The 15,477-nt window shown below is 43.9% G+C and overlaps 1 protein-coding gene across 9 annotated transcripts in view; it reads left to right on the top strand.

Annotated features, from left to right (window-relative positions):
- Nucleotides 1-14,211: 14,211 nt before the first annotated feature.
- The window catches only part of LOC147580409 (uncharacterized), a 90,992-nt gene continuing 89,726 nt past the window's right edge, over nucleotides 14,212-15,477 (top strand). For 3 of the 9 annotated variants that reach the window (XR_015252880.1, XR_015252877.1, XR_015252876.1), the window contains exon 1: nucleotides 14,212-14,560. The gene's annotated coding sequence lies outside the window, so the exon portion shown is untranslated. The remainder of the gene's footprint in view (nucleotides 14,561-15,477) is intronic. The other 6 variants (XR_015252875.1, XR_015252878.1, XR_015252879.1 and 3 more) reach the window with 6 other exon arrangements.

Genomic DNA, 15,477 nt, shown 5'->3' with positions numbered 1-15,477 from the left:
GCCCCAAGCTTTGCTGGTCTTAAATTTTCTTCACATTTCACACGAGGACTGTAGTACCTTCCTTAGGGGGTCATGGAGCTCCCATGGCTGATTACAAATGATGTGGTTCTGAGTAGCATGTCATTTGCCCCAGCATTTCAGGACACACTGATGTCCCTGCTCTTTCCTACATCAACAGGCTCGTTCACACCTTTTTACCTCTATACCTGCTCCTTCCTCTGCCTGTTCACTCCCTGACTTGCTTACCTCTCAAACATCTCATCCTCTAATGGTTATAACAGACAGTGGTCTTCTCTGATATGTGTCTGCTTCTCTTCACCCCTGCTGGAGCCTGTCATACTCTTTTTTTTTTTTTTTGCCGGAAACCTTTCCTGAAAATCCTCCCTTTCCCCAACTAGTCTCTGAGCTTCTCAGGGACGTGGAATATTTATTGCTGAATGGATCAACAGATTATTTAGGTGCTGTACGAAAAGTAGCTGCTTTGCTCCAGTCCCTGTCCTAAGGAGTCTTTAATCCCAGATGAACAAAAATGATGTCATCACATTCTCGCAAAATAATTCTGTCAGGAGTAGGTGTTCTGACTCCCTGTCTCCAGCTTCTAATGAAGCCCCTAGATCAGTAGTCTTCAAAGTTGATTCAGATGTGGAACATTTGGAAGTTACTGTATTCTTCGGGGGGCGGGGACGGGGGGGCACTAGGAAATGTTAATATACTTGCCTTCATCTTTTAAACTAGAAATAATTCATTACTGGAATACACGGGGAGTGTAAGCTATGTAAGATTGCACCTAAGGGCACATATGTGTGTCCATAAAAAACAAACAAACAAACAAAAACCAAACTCTTCAAAATCCAAGTCCTTAAATTAATCGTAAGTGTATTCCTTCAAAAATTTTATTAATAGTTATTTGGTGCTTATTTATTTATTCATTCATTCATTTGCTCTGTGAGTGCTCATTCGTAAAGAAGCAAAAATGGGTGATAAGTGTTTAAGGAAAGAAAATTTTGGAGAACAACTTAAAATGGAAAACATTCTATCCATTAATCATTACTCCATTTTGACGGCTTAATAGTCTTGCTTAGTAATGCTAATTGGGTCCTTATGATGTGCAAGACATGGTGCTAAGGGCTTTGCCTGGTCTATCCCATTCCTCCTCCCCCTTCCCCCTTGAAGTGGGCATTTTCTTATTTTCATCATACCGATGAAGTGGAGGCTTGGTCTTAAAGGATGCAGGTCTGCAAAAAGCAAAATCATGACCTGTATCCACATATAAAATGAATACAGGCCAAAGGTTTTATTTAACTCATTAATTAATGAGAGAACCAGTGAGATGTTACAAGAGGTTCCAAGGAGAATCCAAAGACCAGAGCGCACACCAGCCACCGAGAATGCTGAAACACCTCTGAACTCATCAATATCCACGGAACGACAATCAATTGATGGCCTTTCTGTAGGACGTATCGGCAGGGTAGTGCAACGCACAGGCTTGTAAAGTCGCTTTAAGCCAACGCAAGATGTCCGAACGTAACTCACAGGATACACAAGGCAGAACTCCCACTTATCTTTTTCTGTCCATTTCAAAGCCTTTCCCAGGTTTTCAGGGTTAGAAAAAGTGAGGGATTACTTTCAGATCACATAGTCAGGAGACAAATCCCAGCAATCCACAGCCAGTGTCCCTAACAACTGCCTGTTGCGAGAAAAGTTTAAGAACAGCCAGATCAACTCTTTTTTGGGGTTGCTATTCTGCTATTGTTTGATCTCTCTAGAGACATATTCTGTGCGAATGCACTGGACTGTACATGTTTAAGTTTTAGGAAATAGAAGGAACTCACATTTATTGAGTCGTTAACAGGTGTCACATATTGTGGCAAATGCCTGAAGTCCAAGATCTCCCTTTAGCTTAACAATGGCCACATAAGGGAGGTATCGGTGACCCTCATTTTACAGATGAGCAAGCAGGTTTAGAGAGATTCTCCAAGTGGCAAGGCTAGTGTCATGGAGCTGTGTTTCAAACCCATGTCCCTCCGAACCAAGGCCATACTCTGCTAGCCAAGTCAGTCACTATTCTAACAAGGAATTCGCATTGTTCCCACTGTTTGGAGGCTGTATCCTTTGCTGTGTTGTGGGCTGGGGGATAACTTCAAAGAAGACCGCTTTGAAAATAAACCACTTTTTGGGGGTCTTCTGCTCAGGAGACCCAAATTTGTGTTCAGTGACCTCAAAGTGACACAAGTTCTGGGCCCAGCCCTGATCCATGCCAGTGCTCAGATATTGGGTAGGACATTGATTTTGGAACGGCAGTGGCTTTTTTCAGCTGTGCACAGGTTGGGTTAGCAGGACAAAGTAATTCCCTTAAGGCATCGGGAGTATTCTTAAACCGCTACACGCTGCTGAATTTACCGCACGACATCAGCTCTGAGCTGTCGCCCCTCCCCCAAAGAAATCATGCTGGCTTTTCCAGCACTCTCTCACCCCAGGACTGACATTTTGAACCTGCACAAGGAGACTTCCTTCGGGTTCTCCAAGCATGGCCCCTTCATCACCTTCATCAAAATGACCTGATGTTTGTATAAAATGCTGCTTGTCAATAGCCCTTGAGGTTTCCTGCATCAGAAACACAAGGAGATGAGTGCTGAAAATGTCTGTTTTCAAGGTCCATCCGGAGGGATTTGGGGGACCCCACAAATAGAAATTCTGGTGCTCTGGATTCAGACAGGCCCGAATGTGATCCTGGCCACACTGTGTGACGTTGGACAAGTTAATTCAGCTCTTGAAGACCTGCTTTTCTCATTTGAAAAATGGGGATAATTATAGTTGTGAAGAGTGAAGGAGATAATCTATGGGAAGCATTTGGCACAGGGCCTGGCACCGGCTATGTTCCCAGTAAGTGTCAGCTATTAATGTATTTTATTGATCTTAAGATGCTCCCCCCTCCCCGCCCATATTAACATCTCTGAAATCGGTCTGCTTCTTAAAATTGATGGCATGTCATGGTCTCAATGGTGGCATTTTTCCCTTCTTAGTGGCCTCTGAAACAACGGTGCATCTTACAATAGATGCTGTCTTAGATGGTGTGATATGGTGTATCTAAGGGCTCGTGGGGCATAGTGTGGTGGCCACAGGGTGTCCTGGAGGAGAGGTGTAATTTGGGGAGTCTCTGGTCTGTCCGCACCCCGGCCCTGTGCGTCTCTCCCACCGGGCTGGTCCTGAGTTATAAAGTCTCTGCTGCTCCCACAAGTCCGTTCTTCCCATAATCATTTGCATCTCCTGTCATTTTCCGACCTCTCCGACAATTCTTGGTATTTTCATTGTCATCGCCCTCACAATTCCCCATTCTCTCTCACAATTCTTTTTTCGTTCTGATAATTCTCCACTCTCTCACAGTTCTCTTCCGCACACAGCTCCCACTTGCCTCCCGTAATTCCTTCTCGTCTCCCATAATCCCCCCTCGCCTCCCATAATTCCCCCTCTCCCAGAATTCTCTTCTCTCCCAGACTTTCCTCTCGTCTCCCATGATTCCCTCGTCTCCCACAATTCCCTCTCGTCTCCCACAATTCCCTCTCATCTCTCATAATTCCCTTGTCTCCCATAATTCCCCCTCTCCCAGAACTCTCTTCTCTCCCAGACTTCCCTCTCATCTCCCATGATTCCCTCATCTCCCACAATTCCCTCTCGTCTCTCATAATTCCCTCATCTCCCATAATTCCCCCTCTCCCAGAATTCTCTTCTCTCCCACAATTCCCTCTCGTCTCTCATAATTCCCTCATCTCCCATAATTCCCCCTCTCCCAGCATTCTCTTCTCTCCCACAATTCCCTCCCGTCTCTCATAATTCCCTCGTCTCCCATAATTCCCCCTCTCCCAGAATTCTCTTCTCTCCCACAATTCCCTCTCGTCTCTCATAATTCCCTCGTCTCCCATAATTCCCCCTCTCCCAGCATTCTCTTCTCTCCCAGACTTCCCTCTCATCTCCCATGATTCCCTCATCTCCCACAATTCCCTCCCGTCTCTCATAATTCCCTCGTCTCCCATAATTCCTTCTCTTTTCCCCTTGGCTCCTGAACAGGAGCAAGTGAAATGAAAGCTGAATAAAAATGGCGGCGGGTTCGCCCCTCCCTGGAGGAATGTCCACGGCTTCAAGGACACTTGTTGAGCCTCCCCTTTGTGGGCCCTGCTCATGTTTCCCTTTAGGACCCTTCAAACCAAGACAGCTTGAGCTGGGTGGGGCAGGGGAGGTGCGGCCACCGCTTACCTGGTTGTCTCCCCCCATCTCCAAATCTGCCTTGTTAGATTTCTCTGTGCCTCTTGGCTTCGATGTCCTCCCTTTTCATTTTCCTTTGGGTCCTCTTTTCAGGGAAGGATTTTGACGCCAAAGCCAGGGTGCACGAGGAGCCAATAAAATCCCCGAACACCGCTCGCCCCAAGATAGCAAATCAGGGAGAAAAAGCCACCCCCCTCCGCCCAGTGACCCCTACTTTGCTCCTGGCTTTCCTCCTCTCAGCTGTGTGACCAAAATGGGATTTGGCGGCACGATCGCGGTGGGGGAATGTTTTGCTCCGTGTGGCCGTTTTTAAGGTGATCTGAGCGACAGACTCGGCTTGATGAGTGGCTTGCTTCCTTAGAAAAAGCACCATCTGGGTTTCGATTTCAAATTTACTATTTTAAACCCTTTCAATTAGACCCCTGGGGCTTCCCAGGCCTGCCTGGGGGAGTCTCTCTTCCAGCTTCCCTTCCCTTCTTTCCCAAAGCCCCGGACAAATGTTTGTTTTTCTCACATATTCATCATGGCCCAGCCTTCAGAAAGTACTGAGGAGCTCAGCAGTGGCATGGGAACCTGGTGCCTGCCGGCGATGGGGGTAGGGGTGTTGCACTGAGAACAGGGCTTGGCAGGCTCACTTCCTGCCCCACGCAGGCATTCACCATGGAAAGCTGGGGAGGGTGGTCTTGGCACATTAGCGGAGCCCACTGGAAGCCCTCAATTTTGAGAGGGAAAGGGACTTTCTCATGGGTTTTCCGCTCCAAGTGTATCAATCAGCCTCCGAGAAACACAAGGGAGGCAAGAAGTGGTTTCCTAGCAGGAACAGTGATTACAAAGGCCACCGGCTCCCTTTGTATCTTTTGTTCCTGCTGGCGCCTTAGAATTTTGGGGCCGCCCAAGTAGAGCAGGCTTTGCTTGCCTGGGTCCGCTGATCCTGGAAGTCAGGCAGGAGGGACGAAGTAAAAGGTGCCCAGAGTAGCAGAGGGAGAGAGAGAGAGAGAGAGAGAGAGAGAGAGAGAGATCCCAGCTCTGGAATCTTTGCTGTGGCTCCTCTCCCTCTCTCTTGCATGATGGATGGCTTTCTGCAAACGTCTGGGCTGCTGATTCTTGACATATCGCCAGGGAACGATCAGACCAATCTCTCCTGGTTGTGAAATTTACGTGGGCGTCGCAATCTGCTGGGCACTTCGTGGGTGCCCCTTAAATATTACTTCCTGCCTGCGCTTTTACCCTCCCTCTGTCCTTGGAGGGTAGGATTCATATCTAATGCCATTTAAGTGATTTTTGAAATGGTAGTTGAAGCAGGGGACTGAAGGAGGAAAACAAAGAGGAAGACCGTAATATCATCCCCTCCCTACCCTACCTCCCCCCATTACCTCCCCCACCAAAACTTGTTTACATTTTGCATGTGTTATTGGGCCGAAGATACACATCTGTGACTGGTTACTATGTTTCCTTGCCCCAAGTTGCCTCTGCGGGATCCCGCCCTGCTGGTGGGATTTTTGCCCGCTGAGCTGTGGGGTGCGGGGTTAAAGGATCCTTGCCAAAGCGAAGAGTTTTATCTGGCTTCCTGACAGCTGTGAAAAATCCTGATTGACAATAGGGCAGAGTCTAGGCAGGGAGCTGCGAGGAGGGCACAATGTGAAGAAGCCCTGAGGCAGGAGACAGGTCCCCACGTGTCAGTTTTGAGAGGCATTATTGGTTTCAGATAGATTTCATTCCCATACTAGAAAGGAGTGCTTTTTTAATATTGGATCAAAAAAATATCGAAGACTATCATGAAGGGCAGAGAATGGTCTGTACACAAATGATGACCCAACTACCGGGTGGAATACGTGGGCTTTGTGTTAATAAGAGTATTTGAATGTAGAGCAATAGCTTTGTGCTATGAATGGCTCTTGAAAGCCGCCAGCTTCTGGGGAAGAGACACAGAGGGTTTCTAATATGCAGATGAAGCCGGGTCTGAAGCCCCCAGGATAAAAAAGTCACATAAGTCTCATTCATCATTTTTACACAGGTGGGCTCCTGGACTGATTTGGAGATTTCCATCAGTGTGCAAATTAATTAAGCCATTAAAAGGTGACACAGAAGCATTCACAGGCATCTTCCGCCCTTCCCTGACAAGGAGCACGTTGCTCTGGGTCTAATTGTCAGAATAGTTATTTTCTCCCCTGCAAACTACTGGCAGAAAATTCAGCATGGCGCATTGGTGTGCTTTTAATTACCCACAGGATCTGAGGATGGGGGCTTCGCGGGATACATGTTTATGAACTATCTAGATTTGTACATGTGCAAAAATACCTATTAATCCTTCCCAGCTGGATTCATTTATTTTAAGCAAATCGTGGTGGCCGGAGATAGCTTTGGGGCTTGGGGGGGCTTGAACAAGGGATGTTTACCTTCATGATATGTGGATTTCATCTTAATTTGTCTGAGTGATGAAAAAAAAAAAGCTTTTCTCAAACGGCACTCGCTGCCCGCCAGCCAGATTTTTAGTGGGCATTGTCATAATTGGCATTAACAAGACATTTCAAAATACAGGCTAAGGGCCAAAACAGAGCAATGGAAGTAAAATTCATCTGTTCTGTGGAAATGAAAACCGTCTGGGCCAAGCATGCACGTGTCATACTGAGAACAACACAGGTAGCAACATCAGAATGTCTTTCCTGTATCCAGTGCTCCACTTAATAATTTGAAATTGTTGTTGGCACCTAGCATGTGCCCATCCCTGAGCTCGGTGCTAGGGATATACAGTGAAGTGTTACCAAGAACACCAGTCATATTGGATGAGGGCCCACCCTCATAATCTTATTTTAAGTTAATTACTTCTTAAAATACCTTATCTCCAAATACGGATACGCTCTGAGCTACTTGGGATTGAGACTTCAACATAGGAATCTTGAGGGGGACACAAGTGCACCCATAACACTCTATGAGGAAACGGAATACACATTTCTGAGATTCAAAATCGAAGGCTAGAACCGATGTGAGAGGAGTGATAGCGTTTAAAGAAATTTAATCCCCCCCCCCCACCCCACGAATTGTTATGAATGGGTTGCAAATTCCAGCTGTAACACAGAAACATTGGAAGGAGGAGGGGCATCTTACTCAGGGAAATGCAAACTTGGGGAATGAGATTCATAAAGTGAAAACCCTCCTGATAAAACCTACAGGGATAGACGTGGTGGTTGTGCAGCATTGCGAATGCACTAAATTGTCACCGGATTGTTCCCTTTAAAATGGTCCATTCATGTTGTGTGAATTAAAAAAAATTTTTTATGTTTATTTTTATTTTTGAGAGAGAGACAAAGCACGAGAGGGGGAGAGGCAGAGAGGGAGAGAGAGAAGCCCAAGCAGGCTCCGTACTGTCAGCACAGAGCCCGACGTGGGGCTCGAACCACGACCCCATGAGATCATGACCTGAGCCCAAGTCGGACGCTTAACTGACTGAGCCCCCCCCCAGGCGCCCCCATGTTGTGTGAATTTCACCTCAATAAGTAAAACAAAACTATTTCACAAACCAAAGCAAAACAAAGTTAAAGGCAGCCACTGGTAGAATTTTTAAAATGTTGATCATAAAGTTTACAACCCTAGAGTAGGTTAAAACACAAAAAGATAAGGGCGCCTGGGTGGCTCAGTTGGTTAAGCGACCGACTCCGGCTCAGGTCAGGATCTCGAAGTTTGTGAGTTCAAGCCCCGCGTCAGGCTCTGTGCTGACACCTTAGAGCCTGGAGCCTGCTTTGGATTCTGTGTCTCCCTCTCTCTCTCCCCCTTCTCTGCTCATGCTCTGTGTCTCTCTGTCTCTCAATAGTAAATAAACGTTAAAAAAAAAAAAAGACCTTACATGCAAACGACAGCAAATAAATACAGCATGACAGCCTCACAGCGAAAATACACCAAATGATTTGACGCGAGACAACTATGAGCTAAGACAATAAGTGATTTACACTCTTTACAAAGGCTTTCAAATTGTCTTGAAAAACTAGTGCGTTATCCTCTGTTAACATGGAACACATCTGAAATAAAATGTGGTGAGATTGAAAATACAATAACGAATGAAGGCTGGCTAGGAGACAGAGAGTCAAAGAAAGCAGGGTTGGCAGTGTCCCTTTCACAAAAATGATCTTCAAGGCAAGAAGCATTAAATGGGAAACGGAGTCATTTTGTGTTGATATGTTGTATGTTCTACATGGACGTGCTTTTGGAGTGTGGACGCTGTCCCGATTACTATGCTGGGCATGCGTCATGCATTATTTCTTGAAAGTCCTGTAAGGTGTGTGCTGTATTATCATCCCTATTTCCAGAGGATTAGAGAATCTCACCACTAATCGGGGACAGACTAGGAATCTGATCTCAGAGCCTGAGGCTTGGTCACCACAGCGTACTTCATGCACTCAGCAGCCTAACCGAATACATGCCAACCCGTGTTTAAAATACAAGTCAATGGTAAAATAGTATAATGTGTTCCACAATCTTTACCAACTTTTGTCAGAAGTGATTAAAAGATATGTGGCCGCAAAGGAAATATCAGCAGATTCCAAACTGATTGTGGAAACTGTACAAGCCACATTCTCTGACTCCAATGCCATAAAAATCTTAACTACTAATAAAAAATTAAACAAAAATATCTATCCAATCACTTAAGAAATAAAACAAGAGAACACCCAGCCCTCTCCAGAACTCAAACCCATTTTCTTAACAGTTTACTTGGAAATTATTAGGAAGGGAATACTTCTATCAAAAACAAGAAATGTAGGTCAAGTTTTACTTAGTGGCAACATGATGACACCAAATGATTTCATTTTTTTTTTTTTAAAAGAAAGAATACAAAGAAATAGCTAGCATATTCATCTCAAGAAAAGAGGTAAAATAACAATAAGAATGCCAGTCAAACCGTGGAAAAGAAATGGTAATTTAATCAGAAATTCTGATTTAAAAAGGAGAGAACCCCCCTAGTGTAATTGATATTAATAGTCGACTAAGAGCTGGTTTTCTGGTTGAATTTCTGGAAAACTTAAAAAAAAAGAGAAGACAGAAATTTAGAAAAACAAGCAGCTGTAATCATAGATTTGGAGGGGATTTTAAAATTATTAGAGAATTAATACTATGGAAAAAATGGAAAATTTCAATGAGGTGGATGGTTTTGCTGGCAAAAATAAAAATTGATGTAAGAATGAAAACCAAACAAATCAATGTACATACAAGAAACGTAAAAACAGTTAAGAACTTAGGCTAAAATTTATCCTAGGACCAGACAAATTTGTGTGTTTTTTAAACTTTTAAGGAAGAACTAATTTCTGTGCTGAAAAAAAAAAAGGAAAAAGCCCTATACTTTTATAAAGCTAGCTTAATCTTTTTTTAATGCTTATCTATTTATTTTTGAGAGAGAAATAGAGGGAGAGAGTGAGTGAGAGAGAGGGAGAGAGAGCGTGAGCAGGGGAGGGGCAGAGAGAGTGGGAGACACAGAATCCCAAGCAGGTTCCTCACTGTCAGTGCAGGGCACGACCCTGGCTCAAACCCACGAATCATGAGATCATGACCTGAGCCAAAGTAGGACGTTTAACTGACTGAGTCACCCGGGCACCCCATGTATGTGGAAATTCTTCTGATTGGTCATGCCATCTGACACCAAACCAAACTGGCAATATCAACTGATGCTGAAACATAATTGATACACACACACACACACACACACACACACACACACACACACACTTATGATTATAAAAGGCTCAGCCCAGAAAATATACTAAAATTAATGGCTAGCTTTGCCATATATGAAGTCAAACAATAATAGGGAGACATAATAGAGAAAATGATTGTATCAAGCTAGCAACAAAAATCATAGGAGTAATACTATCAAGAAATGTGTGAAACCTTTACTTGAAAACTCCCCAATTTTATTAAGAGATACTAAAAGAGATTCAAATGATAGGGAGATCTATCATCCGATCCGACTTAATGATGCAAAGATACTAGTTTGTCCCAAGTTTACAATCCAGTCACAATTCTGAGTCACACTCCCCAATGTAATTTTTTGGGGGGAGGAATTTGACAAAATAAATCTAAACTACATGGGCTGAGGGAGATAGGAATAAAAAATGAAATGATAGTCAGATACATAAAATGTAGAAACCTCCAGTAATCGAACCAGGAGACCTGTTAGTGATAGGCTGAGTGGTTAGTCTTTAAACTCAAATCTATGTAAGAGCTTAGGGTATAAACAAGGACACATGAGACAATGGGAAATAGATTGAATCTTTCAACAAACGGTATTGGGTCTTTGTGGGAAGAATCAAGTCAGAGTTGCTCCTGACTTCAAACACCAAAATAAATTCCAGATGGAGTCAAGATTTAAATGCAAAAATATTCTGCTGCTTTAGTAATCAAGCAATGCAAATTAAAACGAAATGTTACTTTCTTTTTCTGTGATATTGGCAAAGATAAAAAAAAAAAAACCACTTGATTTTGGGAGAGTGTGGTGAGGAGGGACCTTCACAGATTTCTGGTCTGAATTTAAAAGAATTCAGATCTTCTCGAAGAGTGATATTTATTAACAACTTCTAAAAACGTTCAAACTCTGTGACCTACAGATTCCATGTCTTGGCATCTATCCCAGGGAAAGATATGGAGAGATAAATAGATGATAGATAGATAGATAGATAGATAGATAGATAGATAGTTGATAGATAGGCAGAGAGATAGCAGATAGTCAGATAGACAGACAGATATGGAGACAAAGATTTACCAACAAGTATTGTTATTTCAGTCATATTTGTCGTAAGGTCCAGTATGTAGGTATTTGTTAAATATCATATTATTCCTAGGATAAAATATTTCTTTATATTTTTATAAATGAAATATTCAAATCATTCATTCATTCATTCATTCACTCATTTATTGATTGGGTTTAACTAATCTCTACATCCTACCTGGGGCTTGAACTCACGAGCTTGAGATCAAGAGTTGTATGCTCCACTGACTGAGCCAGCCAGGTGCCCCACAAATGAAAATTTTGAAGACTATGTAATGACATAATAAGATACTTATGATGTAATGTTAAACAAAAAGGATGACACAAGCTATAGGTACATATATATGTATATCTAAAACTCAGTTTTATTAAAAATATGTAAAAGCACAAAAAATTGCAAATATACACAGGAAAATATTAGCAGTGGTCATCCCATGGGTTAGATCAGAAAATTTTTTTATAGTGATAATGTTTTTCAAATTTTCTAACTTGGAAATTCAGTAATTTTGTGAATAGAAAAAGAATTTAAAAAAACACCAAGTGAAACAACAAAAAAAAGAGCTAAAGGTAAAGAGATGACAAAAAAAAGGGGAAAGAGGGAGAAATAAATGTTTTAAGGCACGTAGAAGAATTTGAAGGCATGACAGAAGTGGAAAAATCATAAACACAATTGTTCATAGATGTAATGCTCATAAATTAAAAGCTAATTGAACGTCAAAGCCAAAATTAAAAGCTCTCACCAAGCTGAAAAAATACTTGCAATAAAATTGAGAAGACCCGAATAAATGAGAAGAAAAACCCAACACACCTTTAAATATAAAAACAGCCAAATTATATTAGCAGATAATTTGATAATAGAAAAAAATCAAAATTGTTTAGTATGCACAAGAAAATAATGTTTCCAGAAATCAAAGGAATACATATTAAAATTAGACAGAAATATCATATCTTCAAAAAAATATTTACAGGCATGGCAAATGTTTGTATCACATTCAGAATGAAGAGGTGAACAAGTTATGTGGTCAATTTTATACAAATAAATGATTTATAAAATGAATGGAAGGAAATACACCAGATATAACACCTATGGCTATTTCTAGTTAGGTAGATAGGAGGCTATTTTGAATTTCTTCTTTAATGGTGTTCTAAGGATTCTGTCCACGGCAAATATTGCTTTAGAAGCAATTATGAACCAAGAATTTGGTCATATACAAATGCATCCATCATCCCTCTCTTTGATGGGAAGGACACATCCTGAAATATGGACGGGACTTCTAAAGAATAGAGCATCAGCGTCTTGACAGAAATCTGCACCAGCTGGGAACAAAGAAAGGTCGCCAAGCATTTACCACTGGCCTAAATTTTCCTGCTTTTCAACAGGGCTTCCTGAAGGCCTCAGCTGCTCGGTGGAGTTTCTCTGGGGAACTGATTTAACAACGCTGACTCACACATCAGTCCTGGCCTATGGGAACCCACAGAACAAACTTAATCCCTTTCCTTTTTTCACATTAGAATCTCTTCATTATAGAAAATACAGATAAACAGAAGGAAGAAAATAGGAACCAGTTGGAATCCAGCCATCTAAATATAACTGAGGTGAACATCTCCGGGTAGGCGTGCCATAATGTTTGTCGTAGGCTTTTCAAAAAATGAAGTACGGGTGAAGATATTTCTTTTTAAACTTCATTTTTTAAACTTGCCAGTATACAGACATCTCCCACGGAACTTCAGGTATTATTTAGTGACTGTCTCAAGTTCTGTATGAAAATGCTCATCAGGACTACATGGCTCATTATTTAGTTTATTTATTTGTTTATTTTTAAGTGTATTTATTTATTTTGAAAGAGACAGAGACAGGGGCGCCTGGGTGGCCCAGTCGGTTAAGCGTCCGACTTCAGCTCGGGTCACGATCTCGCGGTCCGTGAGTTCGAGCCCCGCGTCGGGCTCTGGGCTGATGGCTCGGAGCCTGGAGCCTGTTTCGGATTCTGTGTCTCCCTCTCTCTCTGCCCCTCCCCCGTTCATGCTCTGTCTCTCTCTGTCTCAAAAATAAATAAAACGTCAAAAAAAAAAAAATTAAAAAAAAAAGAAAGAGACAGAGACAGCGCGAGTTGGGGAGGGGCAGAGAGAGGGAGACAGAGAATCCCCAGCAGGCTCCCCACTGCCAGTGCAGAGCCGGATGCGGGGCTTGAGCTCACGAAACCGGGAGATCATGACCTGAGCCGAAACCCAGAGTCGGGGGCGCTCAACCCACTGAGCTACCCAGGGGCCCCATTGCTCATCGTTTTAAATGGGAAAAGTTGTACTGGTTATCCATCAGTTGCAAACTTACAGCCTATTTCCAGGTCTGTTGCGAGAATTAATAATAACCAATGTGATAGGCGTGAGTGTTACTGGAGAAACACGGTCCCTGTTGGCTAGTAAGCTTTGTCCTTGTTGCTTATTCTTCTAAGGGAGAGCGAGGCAAAATGCTGGCTCAGCCCTGGGGAGAGTCACGGGGTCTATGAGACCGAGCTGGTTCTCCGTATCGCCCATGTGGGAGCTCTGGGGTCATCTCTTCTCTTGTCACATGCCTTCCTGTGGCCTCAGACCCGGGCCTTGCGATGCCTCTCAGATGTTCGTAGGTAAACGTTTCCTCTGCTGTTGCACACGTGGTCTGAGCAAAGGATAGGACTGCAGGGGCCAGGCTGGGTAAGTCCGGTAGAAATTATAATGATGATTGACGCAGCGTCTTGGGATTCATCTCTATTATTATTGTTCTTTTAAATTTTTGAAATGTTTATTTATTTATTTTTGAGAAAGAGAGAGAGAGCACACAAGCAGGGGAGGGGCAGAGAAAGAAAGGGAGCCACAGAATCCGAAGCAGGTTCCAGGCTCCGAGCTGTCAGCACAGAGCCGGACGCGGGGCTCGAACCCACAAACCGTGAGATCGTGACCTGAGCCGAAGTTGGAGGCTTAACCGACTGAGTCACCCAGGCGCCCTTCATCTTTATTTACTGTGGAGTAAAGAGTGTGGCTGAGTAGAAGGAGGTGAATATCGCCACCCTCATGTATTTCTTTAGCCGTGTGGGTTTAGAAATTCTACTTGTAAAGCCCTGCTGTGTCACATTCGGTCAGAAAGTCCAGAAGAGCAGGAACCAGGCCTGGCCGGCTGGCAGGAAAGCCAGGTTCCCATGGGTTTTTCTAACACGGGTGATAAACAATGCTGGCAGGCACCTGGGCCTCCTGGTGAAACACGCTCATTGTGTAAGCGCATGTGGGTGGTAGTGTGCGGTGAGAGGAGCAGCTGTGGGGTGCACGCATGGTTATGCCAGGTCTGAGTCATCGCTTGAAACCATCTGAGCCTGCCCCGGGGGACAAAAGGCACAGACCGTGGCCCATGCTCCTTTAAGTCACGGCCTCCAGCTGAGGTCCCACAAATTTGAAAGAAGGGAGGGCCCAGCTGGTGCCTGGCCCGGAAGCCACTTGCCTGTCTGAGCATCAGGAGACATCTCACTCTCCCGGGAACACACGGGGCCAACGCTTTGCGTGGAATCTAACTGGATTTTTAAGGTGACGTTTTGTAAGCTTGCGTCCAGACTTTAAAGAATCATCTTTGGAGCTCTGATTGGCCCCCTACTTTCCATGCGTTGTGTCCGCCCTGCTTTAGAGGCTTAGCTTCAGGAGCAATGACTCTGCATCTGACGGCTGGAGAAAGCCCAAAGCAGCCATCCAGTGAGTCCGTTGGTCTCTAGACAGGCCTGGCCTCAGTGTCCCAGCCAAATGTGCAGAGAGGTCCGGCTGGGCAGTGATTCCTGACATCTCGGGACCTATCAGAACAATACTGAGGCTGAAGGCTACTGAGGGCTGGAGGTGCCAGGCACCGGGGTAAACATTTACGTGAATGACAGATGTCTGACCGCTGGCTTGGTTCAGATCCTCACTCTCCTGTTTACCACTTTCCTGTTACCATTACCTGGGTGATGGTGGACGTGTCCTGCCTCTGTGCAGTGTGTGTGTGTGTGTGTGTGTGTGTGTGTGTGTGTGTACGTGTGCGTGTATACGTAGATGCGCGTGTATGTGTGTAATTGGAGTAACTACCTCATAGAGTTGTCATGAGACCCCATGCCTTAAACACGGAATGTTCTAGAACCTCATTCCAGCAACAATGTGAGGTAGTGCCAGTGCTGTGACTCTCACATGGTGGGTGATGGTGACACATGGGGAGCACGTGCCCTGCCCTAAGTCGGGCATCTCGTAAGAGTTTGAATCAAGATTAGAATCCAAGCAGCAGGGCACTGTGTCAACACTAACCCCCGATCCTCTCTCCAGCTTAACTGAATTGAACTGATTTAACCTTGGTCACTCTTTCCATGGCGACTGATGTTTAAATTCAGCGTTTCTTATGATAATTTAAGACCTTCGCCACTTACCTTGCCCTTAATGGGTTAAAAAAAGAAGTCTGTTTAGGGTTCCTTGTCCCATATTTT

This window comes from Puma concolor, chromosome B3 (assembly GCF_028749965.1).
Source record: "Puma concolor isolate L17-30 chromosome B3, mPumCon1.1.hap2, whole genome shotgun sequence".
Classification (NCBI taxonomy): Eukaryota; Metazoa; Chordata; class Mammalia; order Carnivora; family Felidae; genus Puma; species Puma concolor.
Note: the sequence above shows the minus strand (reverse complement) of the source record. Positions and strands in the feature narration are given on the sequence as shown.